Raw genomic sequence first — 20,604 nt, 5'->3', positions numbered from 1 at the left:
CTCTACTATCTGATAATTCTGAGATTCTAAGTTCTTAGAGAACTGCCCATATACAAGCTGAGAATTTTATTTATGCATTGGAAAATAATAGTTGGAAATATGTAAAATTAGTCTCTTTTAATACAAAAAATTGTCAGATATCATAAATTAAGTGTTTGAATTTAATGCAAATTCTGAAATCACTTTTTCTGAGAAAAATGTAAAAATCAAGGACAATTAAATTATGTAATGCAGAATAATTAGGGACTTATTAACAATGTAATCAATGAACTGAGAAATGTTTTGAGTACAGATAATTTTTCAAGTGCATACAGACATATTGTATTAGTCAAATATGTGTAACACGTATATATGTGTATATGCATATGCATGTATAACACATACACACATACATCTATACATGTGTATACATATATATAAATGATTATAAAAAGAGGATTATTAAATTGGCTCAGAATCAGAAGCTGCATAGTCTCACAGTGACTGTCTGCAGACTGAAGAGCTGAAGGAACCAGTACCTGCTCAGTTCAAGACGTTTGAGTTTCAGAAGAAGAACCAATGATGTAGCCCAGTTGAAAGACCTGGAATTTACCTGGAAAATCACTTCCCTGGAGAGTCACTGGTCAGAGTCAGTTTTGAAAAATTGAAGTAGTTGAAGTCCTAGGTGTCCTCAGGTGATCCTGGCAGCAACTGAAGCACCCACTTTGGAAGAATCAAGCTTGAATCTGCAAGGACTTTCTCATTCTTCCACATTTTCCCTTCCATCCAGGCCTCCAACCTACTGGACTGTGCACTCATATTTAGGGTGGGTCTCCCCATCTGTTTGCTATCCCACATGCCAATCATTCCTGGAAACACCCTCATTGACATACCCGGAAGCCTCTTGTTTAGACATCTCTTAATCCAATCAAGCTGACAATTCAGATTGACCATCACACATGAGTTTGTGCATGCACACACATACTCACATATACACATACACACCCGTAAATGTACACATTAAAATTGACCAGCTCAATGGACTTATTAAAAATGAGCACATCTATTAACTGTCAACCAAAACTAGTCAAATCACCAGAACCCCATTAATTGACTTTATGATTATAATTTGAATATTTAAAATTTTATGTAAGTAGGGTTTGCATTAAGTTCCATTTTCATTTTCCTTTATTTAGTTTCATTTTCATTTTCCTTCTTTCTTTTTCTTTTTTTCTTTCTTTCTCATTTTTTTTTTTTTTTTGTCTTTCACCCTTTATGTTTCTCTTAGTCTGTCAGTAGTGCTATAATAATATCCCTTGGATGGAGGGGGTAATTTATAAGCTACAGAAATTTATTTTCTCATAATACTAGAGTCTGGCAAGTCCAACTCTATGCATCTGCTGGTGAGGACATGGCTCTCTCCCTTTGAGATGGTGCTTTGATTCTGCATTCTCCAGAGGGAAGTGATTCTAAGTTCTTACATAGTGGAAAGGACAAAATTGTTGATGAACTACCTTTATTAAGACCTTTTATAATGTACCTTCTGTTCACTAAACTTGAGCCCTCATGACTCTATCACATTTCAAAGGCTACACCTGTGCAATGTTGCATTGTGGGTAAAGTTTTAGTTTGAACATTAGAAAGGATAAAAACATTTATACCACAACAATGTTCGTGATACACATGTGCCATTGTTTGTGCCTACGGTTTGTTCATTTTCATTGTTGAAAGGCAATTCACTGCATGGTACACCAGTGTTTTTCCATTTTACTATTGTTGGAAATAAATTCCTACCATCTAGATATTAAGAGTAATACTGGTTGTAAGGGAATTTCCACGGAACCATGCCGGACACGGGAAATCACATAAGGGAGTTTATTAAGCAAACAGAGTGTCTCCCTGCAGGGTAAGAGAGAAAATGAGAGGAAAAGAGAAAGGAAAAGAAAGGGTGCATGCTAGAGAGAGTGGAAAGCCAGGAGGATAGAGAAAAGTGAGGAGGACAGACAGAAGAATGGAAAAAGATGGCGGGGAAGCTATAGTAAACAGTTGAATTCTGCCTGGCTAACAGGGGACCAATATCGGAGAAGGATACTTGCAAGCTGACTGATGAACCAATAGCTAGCTAGGATGTTCACAGATTGACAAGTGGTTGGGAGGCGGGGACAATGACTGCACCTGTGGGTAGGGGAACAGCTTTATACATTACACTGGTTATTTTGGAGGGAGGTGGGTACTGGGAATTGAACTTAGGGGCACTCAGCCCTGAGCCACATCCCCAGTCCTATTTTGTATTTTGTTTAGAGACAGGGTCTCACTGAGTTGCTTAGCACCTCGCTGTTGCGGAGGCTGGTTTTGAACTGGGGATCCTCTTATGTCAGCTTCAGAGCCACTGGGATTACAGGTGTGTACCACTGTGCACCACTGTGCCCGACTGTAATACTGTTTTTAATGTTTAATTTGTGTATAATTTTTCTGGTCATACTCCTAGTAATAAAATTACTGGTTTATATGGTATGCCAGGACCAGGTGCTTTAGTTAATGCAAAGAAGTTAATTATAGTTACTGATGAATACTTTTTAAAAATTAAAAATTTTATAATTTCTTCATACTTAGCACTTTTTGTCTTGTTCAAGCAATTTCACCCCATTTCAAGGTCATATCATTTTTCTTCTAAATGATCTCCTAGGAATGTTAGTTCTTTTTTCCTTGTAGATTGAGATCTTTTACCTTCACTCTATAGGTGTAAGAAGATTTTGTGTATGATATAAAACAAGGTTAAGATTCATTATTATTTATTACTTTTGGTACTATTTTTACCATAATCAAAATGTCTAGGTGAAGGTAGGACAGTCTCTGGACTACTTTACCTCATTAAATTATTTTTAATCTTTGTATGTAAATAACATTTGGTATAATTGTGCAATTTTATTTAGTATAAATATATATTAAGCCATATCATATTAGAATATGAGTACTTTAACTTTGCTTTCTATGTTTGCAAATCAATTTTAGAATTGATTCTTACAATTTTACACACCATCCCTAAACACATTGCAGGAATTATTATTATTATTATTATTTTTTGTCTTTGGATACCAGGGATTGAACTCAGGGGCATTCAGTCACTGAGCCACATCCCCAGCCCTATTTTGTATTTTATTTAGAGGCAGGGTCTCACTGAGTTGCTTAGCACCTCACTTTTTGCTGAGGCTGACTTTGAACTCATGATCCTCCTGCCTCAGCCTCTCAAGCTGCTTGGATTACAGGGGTGTGCCAGTGCTCCCCACTCACACATTGCAGAGATTTTGTCTGCAAAATAAATTGAATTCATGTATAGTTGGTGGTAGAAATGGTAGTTATGATTTGAAATGTCAATGTCCTCCCAAAAGTTTATGTTTTGAAAGCATGGTTCAGAAGCGGGGTTTTTGGTGGTGATTAAATCATGGAGGATGCAACCTCATCAGTGTATCAATTCATTTAATGAACTGATAATTTGAGTGGACTACTGGATGGTAACTGTAGGAAGGTGAGGCCTGCTTTAGGAGGTAGGCCACTGGTGGTAGGATCTTGGACTCTATATGTCCTTGTCCCAGGGAAATTCCACAGACTCTCTGTTTCCTTGATGCCATAAACAGAATAGTGTTCCTGTGCCTCACCCTTTCACCTTGATGTCCTGGCTCCCTTAGACAGAGAGCATGGAGTTGGCCAACCACGGTCTGAGACTTCTGAAACCAAGATCCCAAAATAAAGTTTTCCTCCTCTTAGTTGTCCTTGTTAAGTATTTTGATAATAGCAACAAAAAGCTAACACATATATCTTAAATACTGAGTATACTAATCTTTAAACCTGATATATTTGAAACTACTATTAAGACTTACATTACTTATAATTATTTTAAAATGCATTTTATAAAGAGATTTTATATACCATTGAAAATTTTTTGCATGATTTTTGATACTATTGCAAATAGTAGTGCTATTTTATTTTTATTGTTGATAAGTAAACAAAATTAATATTTATTAATTGACCATGACTTGAACGATTTTGTTATTTTTATCAATTCCATTTTTGTCCTACTCTATTTTGCATTGCTATAGCAAAATATTCCTGGTGAAAACTTTATAAAGAAAAGAGGTTTACTTTACCTTTTATGACTGTGGTGGTTGCAAGATCTAAACAGCATAAAACTGACTTTGGTATCACATGGCAGAAAAGTGGAGAGAGAATAAGTCATATGGAGAAGGGGCCAAGTGTGTGGTGTAAAATGCTTTTATCACAATCCACTCTCTTAAGTACTAATCCAGTCATGGGAGACCTTAGCCACAGCATTAATCTATTCGTGATAGATTACCCTCATGAGCTTATTACCCTGCACTAGGCTCTACCTCTTAAAGTTCTACCACCTTGGTACTGCCATACTACAGACCAAGCTGATAGCACATAAATGTTTGTGATATAAAACACATTTAAACTTTATCAAAATATTTATCTAGGGCTGGGGAGATAGCTCAGCTGGTAGAGTGCTTGCCTCACAAGCACAAGGCCCTGAGTTTGATCCCTAGTACCACAGGAAAAAAAAAAAAGTTTATCTATAGTTTATTTAGGAAGCTGTATGAAATCTTGCCATAGGAAAATGTAACAGTTTTCTTTCTTGTCATTCAATCTTTACATGTTCATTTCTTTGTTTTTATTTTACCAACAAGGACATCTTGTATGAGGTTGAGTTGAAATGAATATAGCAAGTATACTATTCTTTTTATCAATCTCAGGAGGAATGTCTTCAATATTTCACCATAATGTAACATTTGCTGTATGTGTTTTTGTTGATACCCTGTATCACATACACCAAAAAAAAAATATTGCTTCGATCTCATATTTTTAAGTGCTTTCCTCCAGGGATGGGAATTGAATTTTCTCAAAAAATGTTTCCTATATTTTTGAGGGTATCAAAAGTAAAAGAAATAAAATTACTGAGATATGAAACATCTAAAATAAATTTATAATATATTATGGTAAATTTAGTGTATCATCCTAAAGAATTTACAGAAAACTGGTTACCTTCTGAAATGTAGTTTATAATTCTTTAAAAAATGAAACTAATATATATCATGATTCATAAATATAGAGCTATACTTAAGGACAGTAAGATATTAATTATAAATTCCTGTATACAGAGTACAAGTATTCATGGTAAAATTCTTTCAACTTTGTTATGTATTTGAAAATTATCTTAATACAGTGCTAAAAGAGTAATCACCATTAACAGTTTCAAATTCTGATCATTTCTTGATGTAATTTTCTATAAATATTATGGACCAGCTTTATTCTGCCTATGAAACTTTGTCTTTAATCTTATCCTGTATTAATTACACCCTTCTATTTTCCTGTAGTCTTTTTTTCTAATGCAGAACCATAGAAATGAAATGATGTATCCCATTTGTGTACAATGAGTCAAAATGCAGTCCATAAAAAATAAAAATAAAAAAATTGCATTAACAAATTTTTACAAAAAGAAAGTATACATATTTTTTCAATGTGTGCACATGGTGATATGATATGTGTACAATCAAATTAGGACATCCATCAACACAGATATCCTCTTTATGTTATGTTGTTGGGTGTCGAAGACACTTAAGATTCACTGTTTTGGTAAATTATTTATAAACAGTAGAATATCATGATAGCAATATTATTAACTATAACCATCATGCCATATATTGGATTCATGGAACTTATTTACCTTCAAATAAAAGTTTGCGTTCTTTTCCAATGTTTCTCTATTTGTACCACATCCCACTCCCTGGTAACCATCTGATAAAGAAAAATAAATGTAGACAATCTCCAACTTGCAATGGTTTGACTTAAATATTTCAAATTTATGATGGTACAAAAGTAATATTTCTTTATTAGAAACCATAGTCTAAACTTTGAATATTAATATTTTTGTAAACCAGCTGTATACAGTTCAATACTCTCTCATAATGCTGGATATCTTTCTCAACAGCTCCCTCTCAGCCTTCACTTTCAAGGGTAAACAACCAATACTCTAAGCTGTTCTTAGTTGGTAAGCTATGATGTTCAGTAAGCGAGGTATATTAAATGCAATTTTATTTACCATATTTTTAGGGTAAATTTTATGGTAAATAAAATTGCATATGGCAAATATTTTGATGGGTCATAGTCCCATCATGAGGAAGGGAGCATCTACATAATCTCATGTGTAGAATCTACTTCCTTTAGTCTTAAGAGAAGTACTGTTCAAACTCATTGTGATTTTATTTACTTTGACTATCTTCCTGTTCTTTAAGAATTGTTCTCTATGGGATTCAGTCTCATGATAGATACTCTTTAACATCAAGCTTAATTGTCATGCCTACTATGGTTTGCCTAATTTGCTGTAGTTAATTTCATGTCAATATAAAATCTGATATTCTTCATAGTTCTTATTGTTGGAAATATACTACATAAACCTACAGAATAGCATTGAATTCACTGGATAGCTATGATGTGTCTACTCAGATGGTCTATTAATACCATTGATAAATCTATTCATTTTTAATTTGCTTTACTTTCCTAAGCAATTTCTAACTTCCTAATATATGCTACTAATATTCTTTCATTTTTCATAAGTAGCTTAATTTCTACTACTTTAATAGTTGGAAAATTGAAAATTAAACCCCTCCTCTTTTAAATCAATGTTTGCCAGTAAGATATTATTTATTCCTTCTATTGGTATAAGTTTTTACCTTATTTTTTGATCTCATGAACCAATTCTCTTCTCTCCCTATCTGAGGGTCATTATTCCATCTTTGTTATTTTTATTTCTTGAACCATTAAAATTAGGATTTGCCAGTGTTCTTCACTACCAAACTTCAGTTGAGATCACTCCAAACTCTATATCACTTCTTGTATCTAATTTCACATATAACTAGTCCAAACCAGTGACTTCTTTCTATTCGTCGTCCCATCTGAACTTGAATATTGATCATGGCCTACTTGAAAAAATTGTTTCTTTTGTGTTCTACACTCACAATCTGAGGAACTTAACAGATACGCCTATATAAGTGACCAAAGTGAAACTAAGCTGGCAAAATCCAAGACAGAGTCTACCTTCTTTGAGCCAGAAATTATTCATCATTTTTCCTTGTCTTTCCAAATGTAGGTAACAATCAGTCAGATATATGAACTAAAAGGCTTCAGGTTGATTCTGCCATCCGTCATCATTTGTACCAAGTTCTGTGATTCTATATCTGATCTGCATATGAAAGCGATTGCCTTTTCTTTATTCACAATGAAACTAACCACTTTGGATTATTAATATCTGTTTATATAGCTATTATAATTGATTTTAAATCTCAAACTCTTCTTTTCACATAGTTTAAAATAGAAATCTGACATACTCAAGTTCAATTACTTGGTCATGAGACAATTTATTGATACACTATTTTTTTACTAGCAGACACCAAAAACATTTTTTCTCAGTGCTTACTTCCCTTTGGGAAAATCAGAATCAAAGCCACAATATTATCATCATGAAATCATTTGAAATAAACATGTCTTTTTCAATCATAATCCCTGTTTGAGTTCTAGGGTACTATAATTATAGAAATGAACCACAAAAATAAAATATCCCTGGAAATATAGTCCTTAACCATAAGAAAGATGATAATAAAATGCAGATTAACTACTATGTACCACCGCAGGAAATGCATATTTACTCTTCTCCAAAAGGAAAACATGGAAACTTCATTTTTATATGAAAGTTTTCTTCTTTATTTGCATTTAGAAATATTATTAGAATACCAAACAATGAGTTGTATATCTAGTTTCACATTTTTCTTCAAAATCCAAAGCTTTCTAAGAACTATTTCATTTCTTCTAAGTGTTCTGTTATATTTAAATACCATATTTTGTATTAAATAGACCTGGTCACCTTCTAAGGCCCCATCTCTCAATGCTATTTTCACAGTGGCAATTTCAAACATGAGTTTCAGAATGGACAAACTATGACACTCGCACTTGATATTCACATAAAAAATGATGGCTCTATTATGTCATGTCAGAAAGTTTGTCACCTGGTGTTTTACACCAATGTCATCTATGTGACTTCTCAAGCAATTGTTTCTATGATCCATCCTTGAATTTGCTTCTTATTTCTGAAACCACTCTGCTGACTACCATTTATATTTAAGATTTCTTCATATTTCCATCCATTCTGCGGTCTTTTTATCTCTTTCCAAATATTTTAATTTCTACATAAATTAGTTGGAGTTCACATAAGTAAGATATTTTGAATGATAACAATAGTTATTATTCATCTATTCATCCACTAGTCAATTTTAAAGAGTTTAGCTCCACATCAGGCACTGTACCAAATACTTGACATCTGTTCTGTGTAATCATATGTAGGACTAATTAATTTGATTTGCCCTGTTGCTTGGACAGAATCTTTGTGAATATGCCTCAACCAGTTCTAAGAATGATTTGCAGTAATGATATAAGAAATGTTGTGTCTTCTCTATGCTTGGTATTTCTATGATACTACCTGTTTTCTTTGCTAATTTTATATTAATAATTATGTTGTTAAGCCAACTTTTCATTCATTATGTGAGTTTCTGACTCTTATCTGTGACATATTTAAAGAAATCAAGAATAATGTGCTTTTAAGAAGGAGGTTTGTCCCTGTCATGGTTTGTATTTTTGAAGGAGAAATGTGCTTGGATTGAAAGCTAATGGTTATTGCAAATCAATTAGAGGGTAAGGTATATAATCAAGATTTCTTGGCAACAGCAAAAATACCAAATAGCTTCTTTGCTACATGTCACCTACACTATGACTTCTTTAAAAAGATCCTTTCAGCTTTCAACAGTTGCTTCATCTAGAAAGCTTATATCAGAGAATAGACTGCAACAAAACAAAAGGGAATATCAATATCAGGAATTAACGACTTATCTTCTAAAGTGTAAAAATATAATTTTAAAAGAAAGTTCTTTTAATCTGCTAATCATACTTAGCCATTTATGATTAATACATTATTTAAGAATGGAGCTAATAGTTAAAATATTTATATTTAAAATTTAGAATTATTTTAAAAAGAAGAGAACATCAAGTGCATTCTTCTTAGCGTTACCAAAGGTAACCTAACATGTACACATATTTGAAATATGGATATAATGAAAGTGACTATTACAGCACCATTTCATGGGGAACCTTTCATTTCTTACTGAGTATATTCTCTAGACAACAGTATGAGTCCAACCTGCTTCTGATATCGTCTTGTAATCAACATGATCTCCAGTATGACTCCAAGAATGCCCACTTGCTGATCACTCATGAGTCTGCAGAATTCCAGAGTGTCTAATTAGTACTGATATGAAGTATATGCTCATGCCCTGAAAGTTTTGGTCTTGAACATCTCCATAGGATTTGCCACCCTTCATTGGACTTTGTGGTGGATAGATGTCATCGAGTCCTCTCTACTTCTGTCTCTTCTCTACCCATCTATCCGTCAAAACCATAATTAAATGCCGTCCTGCAAATCAGTTCCTTCTGATGCTATCATTTCAAGATGTCAAATGTATTCCAGTATAATCAGATCATAATGGTAGGTAATCCAGACTCACAATCCTTCTGTACCTATAACAGTTTGGTGGGGCACAATAATTATGGCCCTTTCTGCAGTAAAGCCAGGATATATGGTAAGAAATTCAAGATCATATGACAAATAGAAGTCATTTGCTGGATTTAAAACACAGCTGGATTTGAACCAGATTTTGAACTCTACATTACTCTATGACTGATATCTGTACCTCTATTGATGGAGACATTTTTATTGGTAAGCTGGTTCCTAGGAACTCTACATTGGAGTAGGGGTATGCATGGAACAGGGACAAACTAATGTAAGTCAGTAGAAGAGGAAAGAATACTTTTTATATAACTATTTCAAGAGGAAAATATATTTAATTTCTGTGTTCTTGCACAAATGCTAACAGTATGTGCTCTATGGATGCATTCCCACTATTCTGCTTTCCCTACTGGCACCAGAGTTTCATAATTATAGAAAGGAAGTTAGGGAAAGTGTTTACTTGGAAGTGGAGGGGCAAGTATATATGCTGAAATTGTGTTTGTATTAAAAAAACCCACTTGTTTCTTGCTTTTGTGGGATTTATATTTTCCCTTGGTTGCAGAGAAATAAATTAATCATAATATGATTTAATAGCACATTCTTGATCTCTGGTCTATGTTTCATGTACTTTATTTTGTAAGTTTTTTCCCATAATTTAAGCATGAAAAAATTAAGTAATAATTACATCTAAATTAACCAGCCCAATAAACTTTTCATCTCATGAATTCTTTTTTTCTTTTCCCTTGGACCAGGAATACTCTTTTCTAGTTGTGTTGAATAGAACCACAAAAGTTAGTTTTTCAATAGTTTTCACTGATACCTAATCTTATTAAATTAATTCTTAATATCTTCCAAAATAGTTCTAAAATTAAAACTTATCTCTAAAATGTAATATTTTTCAAATGTTCCTGTCTTAAAACTGCATATATGTTATACATATACATATATTATATACACATTGTGTGTGTGTGTGTGTGTATATATATATATATTAACATATATATATATATATATATATTAACTTTGAATTCTCTGGCAGAGGTAAAGATTGTGGGAGACTAAACTTCACTACACAGTCACCTAAACCACCCCTTGGTAGTCAATACTATCACTCTAATGCTTAAAAAGCATTAACATAGTCCCAGTAATATCTCCAAGGCGGTTATGACATTCACTCATTTAAACACTTGACCTTCAAATAAAAATGTAAATTCCTAATCTCATTCTCTGTGTCATTAAATTAACAATAAAGATCATCCAATGAACTTTATTTTTGTGAGTTTAATGATTATACTAAACTAAAACCATGATTTAAATTTTTTGACAATCTGCCTGCTGAACAGTAAAACAAGCAAGGGTTTAGATTCCTGATATTTATCTTTGTTGAGATGCTCATCATTTTCCTCTGAGAATTAAACTTGTTTTCTAAATAAAGTGCCCATTTATGAGGACAAAGCGTTTGGTCATAACTAAATACCACTGTGGATTGTTGTTTTACAATACTAAATCAGTTCCTTACATTTATAAGGTGAAGAATTCCTTTAAAATTTGAATTGTTTTTAGCTCCTCAAAATATCAGAGGTACTGAAAGTGAATAAAGGTTGCCCCTTTACAAGAGCTAGTGCCTGTTAACTCAACACCTACACACCTCAGCACAGCTCTCTGCTTGAATTCCTTGCTCAGTCCCTGTTTGAAATTGTCATTGTGAATCCCCAAAGCACAGAATATTAGTTAAATGACTCTAGAATCAATCCATCTAGGTTCTATTCCTAACACTTCTGTAATTTTAGAGTTGCAACTCTAGAAATTCACTTAATTTATTTGTATTTGGTAAAGTCATCTGTAATAGAAGTTGCAGCACTGTTATTGAGGAGATAGAAATGGTATCTCATGCATTCACAAGGGAAAAAAATTCATTTGTATGTACACATTTTAAGCATTTGAAGTAAACCTTATGAAATCCAAAAATATTTAATATTGCTTTGGATCAGAAAAGCTTACTTAGATTTAACATGTAAGGAATAAGTTTTCATTCTTTTATTGTTCTGAACCACAAAGTATTCTGTGATTAAAATTCCTTATATATGTGTGTGTTTATATGACAACTGATAGCTAGGTATGTTGCCTGTATAGAAATGATCTTGAGGAAACTAATTCTAGTGTGTTTTCCAGTTTGTTTATTTATTTGTAGTACTGGATATTGAAATCAGGAGCACTCTACCCTTGAGCTACATCCCTAGACCTTTATCTTTTTTTTTTTTCTTTCTTTTTTCTTTTGACACAGGGTTTTACTAGATTTCCCAGGTTGGATTTCTACTTGTGATCCTCTTGCCTCAATCTCTTGAGTAACTGGGATTACAGGCAAGTGCCACTGTTCCTGGTTTTGCTATTTTTTAATTTTAATATACTCTTTTTGGTAGACTAAATTTAAAAAAAATGAGAATAAATCAAACAACCAACCTTAGGAATTCAATATTACAAGTTTATTACTTTGCCTAACAATATTTTAACAGATTTTGGTCTACTGACTTTGTGACTTGTGACCAGGTTAAATACAAGGTGAGTTGAGCCTGCAGAGTGGATGCTGTATGAAAATGTTCACTCGTGTGACTTGGTTGATTTTTCACTGCACGTAGGTAGGCATCAACTGCTCATTCTTCCCTCAGCAACAGATGCTCCACTTTTTCTCCTTAGGGCCCTTAGATAATTGCATGTAATTCTGGAATAGTCCCATTTTCTCTGAGCGTTATTGCCCAATTTACTTTTTAACAGACTCATATCATTGTTGCCAAAAAGACATGCTATACAGTGGTAATGAAATCTGCTTGACAAAAACAGACATAAAAGGAAGAAGTAAGCCACAGAAATTTCCTTGTTAATTGTGCTTAAATGATTATTGGTCCACCTCACCGCACTCTGACACTCTTATTAAGCAGTATAGTGTTATCATCACTGATCCTCATAAAGATTAAAAATTTCCCAGCACTGTATCACATTATCTCCTTTTACAAATGATTATATCAAAGATCCTTATAGTTTTTTTTTTTTCCTGTAGACAGTGTTATAAAAATAAAAACCCAACATTTCCTAGAGATATTACAAAGAAAGGAATCATGTCCAGCACATATAAAGGTATATTAAAATTACATGGAAGAACAAAAGGTAAATTTGGTAAGTAAATGTGACATTTAAAAGTCCTTATTATTATGAGTTTTAAAAACTCCATTATTTATGAACACTCATTTTCAGTTCTCAGAGGAATAATGACCCAGTTATTATTATGCATGTTGAGGAAACTCTAGGGGTGTGACATGAAAATGATTGGCTTTTGAAACTTCATCTATCTTTCATTATTTTGTAGTGCTAGTAGAAAAGAATATTTCAAAAAAATTGAAAAATATGAGCATGGTATGCTTTTGGATTTTGTTCTATGAAAAAGCAAGAGTAAAAAAATTTTTTTTGTGGTTTGTGAACAGACCAAGGGGAAAATTCAGGAGGTGAATACATTTATAATTGTAGCACTATTGCTTGATAAATCATCAGTTTTCATATTTAGATATCATGTCTTAAACTATTCATATTAACAGAACTCGTTTATAGATAAATCTATCAATAACTTTTTTTTTCCTTCTTTTTTTGCTGTTTGGTTTTACTAGAGTTTTAATTCATATGTTGTAAATGCATACCTATTCTCATTAAATTAATAGGATTAAAGTGATCAATTTATAGGTGTAGGAAAGAGGGTACAGAGAAGTGAAAAACTTAGAGTGACAAAAATAATGCCTTAACTTTAATGCCTTAATTTGCAGAATTAAGAGAAGACAGTCCTAATTCAAAACCTCCAGTGTACTCTATACGAATTTTATATAGAACACTTATGGTCTATATTCTATGATTATTTTGAGTTAGAGACTATATATAACTTTGGAAAAATTATTCCTCCTATATATCTGTCTAAGATGGCATTCTAGGTTACTGTATAATCTTGCAGTTGAAGTTGGTCTATCAAAGGCAAAGTAAGTAGAAGAAATTTGTACATACTGGTCTGTTTATTTTAAAGTTTCCATCTGTTAGCCCTGGTTTTGGTGATCCTCTTTTGTTTGTTTGTTTGTTTGTTTTGTCTGTTACTGGCCCTTTAAGACATGGGCCATGCTACATTGATCTTACTGGCAGTCTCTTGAGCAGAGAGATCTTGGCTGCATGGCCAACTTATACGGATAAGCCTGTGTAAAAAGAAAAATGGTTCGCTGTAACACAATCTGGCCTTTCAATGGTTTTTCTGGATTATTATACAATCTTGAATTTGAAGTTGGTCTGTCAAGGGTAAAGAACATGAAAGAGATTCTGTGTGTACAGGCATTTATTCAGTTGCATGATAAAGAGTCCGTAGTCAGGCACTACGTTGAAGGTGCCAAAAGGCACTGCCTCTGGTGTGCTAGGATAGTAGGACTCCAGAAGAAAGGATTAAGAAAGATTTATCTTTTAAACCCAGACTTGACTTCAAGCAGCCTTAGATCATCTCACTGTGGGTCAAGGTTGCCAGTCCTAAACTGGGAGGAAAACAGTCCCAGAAAATCTGCCTGGGTTGTAGAAAAATGGCCAAAGAGAATCAGGCCTCTGCCTTCCCTTCCAGTACCAGGGTGGTGGAGTGGATGCTGCTGGCCACAAAGGATATGACAGTTGTTCTAACACTCAGTTTCTGACATAGAAGGGCCACAGTGTCATTTGAAGACCTGTCTTATATCTGTTCGCTTCAACTAAGTCAATTTTCTGATCATTAACCCTGTTTCCTAAATGTATAAGAGAGTTAAGACTATTATTGGATTTTTGTTTACCCATGCAGACCTATGATAATTGTTACTCTCTGGATTCTAAATTGTACTTTAAAAGTTAAACTTAGTTAAGTGTAAAACTTCAGAGATCACTTTACCAAGTTGGTGTACTCCAAACTAAAATTACTTGTAGCAAAATTCTTGGATTTGTCTAAAAAAAACAAATTTTGTTGGCCTGTATTCATGTCATTTGATGTTTTATAGTTGGATAGCATAATCTGTTGTCAATAGATTCCAAAACTGTATATATACAGTTTTGTATATATAACTGGAATCGGAATTTAAATGCAGTTTTGGAAGATAATAGGAGAACCTGATTTTTTTAAAGGTGACATTGTAAATCATGGAAGCATTCTGCCACTTTTTTCCACAAAAAATGTTGAAAACTCTCTTAGCCTGTCTTTGATTCATGTTTCAGGTATAACATTGTATGGTGTTAGTTATGAAGAACCGTGCCTAACCTGAGATAAGGTTCTGCCTCCCACCTTACTCCATGTTAGAATTGCTCCAAAATAGGCTAGATTTCAGTTCATTTAAACTTGTGTTCAAAAGATTGATTTGTTATAAAGATTACTGTGATCTCAGATAGATGATATAATACTTAACTATGTAAAAGTTGAAGACTATAAAAGTCATTTTTCTTGGTTCATAACTATTCCACAAACTGAATATGTTTTTGCTCTGTTAATTTCATTGTGTATTCTCCTTGTAAACTTTGTAGCTGTTGCCTGTTAGTGTTTTGCAGAGGTCCTGCTTCTAAATAAACAAATAAACAACAACAACAACAACAACAACAAAACCCCAGGTTAATTTGAGTAATAAGCCATCATGTATAGGACAGATACTTTATAATGCTGACTTCCAGTACCAATATTAACCCCAATTAAATAAAAGGGGTATGTGTAAAATTATAGATATTGAAGTTATTATAATCTGTTACTCTCTCTTTAAGGCTGGTAAATCTGACTTGCTGTGTGTTTAAAATAAAAAAATTGGAGAACAAATTCAAGGAAGTAAAAGAGTCAAGGAAAAAACAGCCAGCTTATTGACCCTTGCCCTCTAAGGTCAGCCAGGACTCAGAGATTGATGGGACCCCTTTCTGGGCCCTCCAACTCCGAGTCACCTGATTTCCTGATCAGGGAGATCAAGAAGAGCCTAGAGGACAGGAAACCAACTGGTGCACATTCTGCAAAGAGGAGGGTCACTGGAGACAGAAATGTCCCTGATGCTTCCAAGAGAAGCCACATATGGTCAGCTGGACCCCAACCAATCCTGACAAGTGGCACCACTGGTAGAGTAAAGTTAAAGGAGTCAGGAAGCTTGGCACTTGTTCCCAAGAGTGATCTCTGAGGAATTTCAGCTGACTCTTAAAAGTAGATGGGAACAACTAGGTCTTAAAACACCTGGCAGGAGAGTATAGACTGTACACAGTCTTACATGGACATTTAAAAGGAAAAAAAAAATGGTTTTCTTAATGTAACTTAAGATGTACACTTATGTCAGTCCTACCAAAAGTAAGTAAAGCTGAAGGCCATGAAGGAAAAGTTCCTGTGTGAGAACACCTAATTATGATCACAAGAGTAACAAATTTGTCCTGTGTGAATTTGAGTCTGCTTCCATAGACTACAAACCTTCCTAACCTCCTACATTGATGAACTTGATCTGTTTTTCACTGATAAGACTATGAGTTACTGTCTTCATGGTTATCAGAGACTGACTGAAATATTGTTTTTGTTCAAATTATTTACAAAAAAGTAATGCTTTGCTGTCTTTATTGTTGTCTTAGCATGATCCTTGCCCTGTGTATGCCTTGTCCAGTCACCTGCTATTTGCCACTGTGGACCTTTGGACTGCTCTGAGGCCAAATGCCCTTAACTGGCCACACCCTACCTGATGGAGAAAAAGAACTTTGGTTTACTTCCCTCAATTTTGCCCTCTTTCAGCAAGAAGTAGCTTGGAGATTTTGTTGCCCACTTTCTATAGAATTGGAAGTTAGAAATTGACAGTGGGTGAATGTAACAGGGGTTCACTTGATACTTTGACTATGATTCCTTGTTGCTTTGAAACTCACATTTTTTTCCTTTTTCCAACCTTCTTTTCCCTGACCTTCTCCTTGATCTTCTTTTCCCTACACTTCTCCTCCCTGATTTCTCCTTCCTGATCTCTCCTTCCTAATCTCATTTTCTATGAATCACCTCTTTAAATGCCCCTTTTTGCCTGCTGATGGGCAGAATTACAGGCTCTGGGACAGGAGTCCACTGTGTTTCTCCTTGACTAGCAAAGTAATAAAGCATTTTTCTTTCTCTCAAGACCTTGTCTTCATTATCAAGTTGGCATCAAGGATAAGGACTGAGCTTTCAGTTACACTTTGGGAAAATAGAAATCTAAGTCACTTACTTTAGCTATATTCTAAAATGAAATGAAATGAATATCCCACTCTACATTGAATAACTCATATCACATGAAGTCCATAGGAATATTACTAATTTTAGAGATATAATTCTTATAGTTTTCAGGTGTCTTCACACTAAAGGACACTTCTTATTTGATGTACTGCTCAGGACAAATAATAAATGTCACAAAATAAGATAACTATGATTGACAACAATTAATTGAATATTTCAAAATAGGTAGTAGAGAGGATTTTAATGTTCCAAGCCCAGAGAAATAATACTCATCTTAGGTGATAGATAATGCCAATTATCCTTATCTGATCATTATATAATGTATTCATGTATTGAAAAGTCACACTGTAGCACATAAAGAAATATATATAATACATAATAGCTCTATATGTATTATATATATTTCTTTATATATAATAGAGCTATTATGTATTATATATAAAGAAATATATATAATACATAATAGCTCTATTATGTATTATATATATTTCTTTATGTGCTACATATATAATATATATATATATATAATAGCAGTGTGTTAATTTAAAATAAAAATATACTGAAAAATAGATGTAGCAGCTACATTTAGATTCTGCTCAAATATTCTTTCACTCAAGAAAGAATCTCTAGATGTTTTACTTCCACCTTAACTGGATTGTTGTATAAGTGATTATACAGAAATATTTTGTGTTGAAATTTCAGGATATAGTTTTCAGTTATCTCTAATGCCTTTCTACAGTATTAGAATTGCAGAAATGTTACAAAAATGTTAAATTTTACCTGAGCTCCTTGATTCTGGAATATAATGAAGGAAAAGAAACCTCCCCACCTTTTTGTGTTCCAGGAAAAGTTGTATTACAATGAACCTCCCTTCCCAAATGACTTAGATAAGACTCATGGATATCCATCTTGGTTGACTTATGACAAAGAGAGGCATAGACCCTTCACATTCTTATTCTTTGATTCATAGATGATTAGGTGAACACTGATCGATTAGAACAAAATGATTACAACAAACAAAACAAAGGAGAACAACACTGGTAAGCTTCTCTCCTTCTCCATGAGTCTACCTTTAGCCAGCATGAAATTCCTCTTTAGCAACCCTTCCTGAGAATAGGCTGACCTCAGAATGGAATATTCTCAGACCCCCAACTTAATCACACTTGGCTCTTCTTTAGCCTACTGATTCCTTTCTGCAAAACAAAAAATTCTTGTCTAACCCTGGTGATGCCTGCAGTTCTGAGGAGCTGTGTCCTCCCTCTTGGAAGGCTTATCCTCTTGTGTTGCAAAAGTCCTTTCTTTTCTTTCAATTATCCTTTCAAGTAAGATCTCTCCTTAATCCTCATTTGTTTTTGTTCCTTTGTTTGACAATGAAGTAAAAATGGAAACACGATTTTCATTCCCACTATGATGTAAACACTGTGATAAAGAAGAGCATGTGTTTAGTGCTGAAAAATAAAAAAAAAATAAATAAATAAGCAAAATAATATGCTTACATTTGGATCAAAAGGAGCAATATTGTATAAACCTGGCTGTATTGGGAGTATGGGAACAAGGTGGGATGCTTCTCTTAACTCAAGCTTGAGCTAACAGTCTTTATGAACTCAAAGAAAAATCAAAGTTGGTAATAAGGGATCATTTTAATAACATTTTCTTTAGCTTCTCAAAGATAAAATTGTGGTTCCTGGTTCACAATAAAATTTTAAATATCTTGTGTGACATTTACGACAAGCAGTTGACAAGTGGTACTTATGTTTTTGAATAATCACTGTAAAGAAACATGGATACTTTTCTTAATAAAATGGATTCATTTCCATAGCAGTTTTTTAAAGGAATTTTCTATCCAGCTGTGGATAAAAATGCTATGTAAGAGTTTATTCTTTGGTAATAGAAAACATAGATTTTATAGGAAATAATATTAACTAAAGCCGTTCCACCCAATGACTCTTAAAAATAGTCAATGGGTAGATTTGGTGGGAAGGTGCAAAGTAGATTGAAGAAGGCTGGAACTGAGGTCTGGAAGCATAGGAGAGTTTTTGTTAGAAGATAGAAATGCAGCCACACTGGAATTCAGTTAAGGAGCTAAAAAATTTTGAAAGCAAGTGATCTGTTATCAGTTTATCTTGTGCTAGTCACAGCAATAAATTCCAGACTATAGAAGTAATTATACATAACAGGGTATAGGCTCTTCCATTTTAAGTATTTGGAGTCACTAATGTTTTAAATTTTTTCTGCATCTCATGGTTTCATGGAAATGTTATCCAAGAAAGAGACCTCCATCCTAGGGTTGGCCCATTCCTATCCAAGGTACTGCACCTGCCTAAGTAAGGGACTCTTTCTAAGATGGTCAGATAGTGTGATTTTAGGATTACTTTAGCAGCTCAAATACTTTTCCCCCTTTTATTAGTAGCAAGACTGTGTTCCATAAAGCACAGTCTTTTAAAAAATTCTGTATTGAAAAAAATCATTGTTTAGGATACAAATGCATAGTCATGAATCTGACTTGGGACAAGCTCTCGTGGAATTGATTTATGTATCACTGATTTCTCAAAAGTCTTAGTGTTTTCTTTCTGGCACTCCTGCGATTTGGATGTTGTCATATGATTTTCCCAAGTGTCTTACAACTTCCTTCATATTTTCTAAATCCCTTTCCCTAAAGGAGTTATGCTCAGTTAAAAGCATCTGCTCATTAGTTGACCTTCCAGCACTACACATCTAGCCCATAGCTATTTAGCCTTTGTATTGTGGACATTTTTTTTTTCTTCCCCAAAAGCCCTATTTATTTCTTAGCGTTACTATATTTACATGTATTTGTATGGTATTTGTATGTTGAAAGCCATACTTATTTTAAAATCCAGTATGATAACTTTGTTTCTTTGTGTCAATGTTTCTCCTCATTGAGCCTCCTGTTTCTCCGTTATGGTGTCTGCTCTGGTCAGTCTTGCTTCATCAGTCTTGATGTTGTTTTGCTGGGACTCCCTGATGAGAACTGAGACTGTCTACATTCATAGAGCTTACTGTCTACCTTAACATACCTTTTCTCCTCCACTGACTTCATCAACTTAACGTTAGGGTTACAGAAAATTCTTGCCCAGAAAAGTAAAACTTACAAGTGATTGTATTTTTCATTCCAAGAAATTAGTGAATGATATATATCAAGACTCTGATTTACTTGCCTCAGAATTCTCCTTGCTGTGTTCACAGTTCTAAGTAACTATTTTGAAACTTATTAAATCTTAAGTCCCCATATTGAAAGACCTCTCTTGAACCAGACTTCCAAATCTCAGTCAATATCTGTTCCTTGCTGCCAGGGCATTGTTATCCTTTACCGAGGCAAGAAATGAACTCTGCTTTGTCTCATGAACAAATTGTTTTGATGGTATTTTAGCAAGTCAACATTCAGCATCACCTATGATTCAAAAAAATCAATAGTTTGGGAAGCAAGGAGAGTCTTTGAATGCTTTGTGATGTTTTCACTGAGAGGCACTGCTGCTGGGTCAAAATCTGGTCATATAATGACATCCATTCCCTCTATATGATTCCTGTACACAAGGACAAATTTCCTATCTCCTCTTGGATTCCCAATACACACTGCTTTCCATCTGGAGTCAGATAGTGTTGTTAAGGCTCACTGTCTAATTAGACTGTGACCCATAAGCCAGAAACCTGAAAACTATAATTAATTTATATTTACATGTGAATCAATTCTAATTGTGTATAGACTGTTCAAAAAGGTGAAAGTAATTGGCTATCAGATCATTTT

The sequence above is a fragment of the Sciurus carolinensis genome, chromosome 9, assembly GCF_902686445.1.
Source record: "Sciurus carolinensis chromosome 9, mSciCar1.2, whole genome shotgun sequence".
In the NCBI taxonomy this organism is placed as follows: domain Eukaryota; kingdom Metazoa; phylum Chordata; class Mammalia; order Rodentia; family Sciuridae; genus Sciurus; species Sciurus carolinensis.
The sequence above is the reverse complement of the archived record's forward strand: the minus strand, read 5'-3'. Positions refer to the sequence as shown.